At 35.1% G+C, this 721-nt stretch overlaps 1 non-coding gene across 1 annotated transcript; it reads left to right on the top strand.

Moving 5' to 3' along the window:
- Positions 1-555: 555 nt before the first annotated feature.
- On the top strand, positions 556-721 carry LOC114382854. Its single transcript, XR_003660314.1, has one exon. It is a non-coding gene; the product is annotated as a small nucleolar RNA snoR143 (small nucleolar RNA).

A 721-nucleotide genomic window follows, 5' to 3' on the forward strand; every position in this document is an offset into this window, starting at 1 on the left:
AAGAATCTTTTGGGGAAGGACATGAGTGACATGTAAATTGGATAACGAAGAAGGTAAGGGTATTTTGGAGAAGAAAAAAAATCATTAAAAAGCATGTTCAAGTCACATGTTTTTGGGCTGTAATCGAACTACCAGAGTTTGAGGTTAGGGGGGGTGCTACTGTAACACAATCCAAAACAGATTTGTATAGGGATGAAATTAAGAGGGAGCGTAAGTACAATAAGCTTTAAACTCCGGGAGATGACGAGTGTAATTTATTCAAATATTTACACTACTTTCTAATAATTTTTATAAGAAAAGAGAAAGAAAGAAAGAAAAAAAAAACCGCTAAAGTGAAGCCCTAAAATGTAACAAAAAAAAGTGAAACCCTAAAAAAAAGCGTGATGGTATATATTTGCTCTCCTCATTCCTTATTTTCTTTTATTCAATGTTATCAATTTCTGTTCAATCTCGTAGTTTTTATATTTTTTTGCACTGTTTGTATTATGTACGAGGAAATACTTTGATTTTGTTTTATCGTTGAAATCTCAGTGCACACATAGAAAGCCCAATTAGAGCCACTACTTATTTCCATGGTTTTCCCTTTGTTCGCAAAAGGAAGCGTTTTTGGGAATATGGTGTGTGTGTTGTAATTGGGCAGCGGCCAGACAACCGTAAGGATGGTATCCACAGATTATGGGCTTTTCTTTCCCTCGTTCTCTACTGATTCCATCCCACATTT

This window comes from Glycine soja, chromosome 13 (assembly GCF_004193775.1).
Source record: "Glycine soja cultivar W05 chromosome 13, ASM419377v2, whole genome shotgun sequence".
Lineage (NCBI taxonomy): Eukaryota > Viridiplantae > Streptophyta > Magnoliopsida > Fabales > Fabaceae > Glycine > Glycine soja.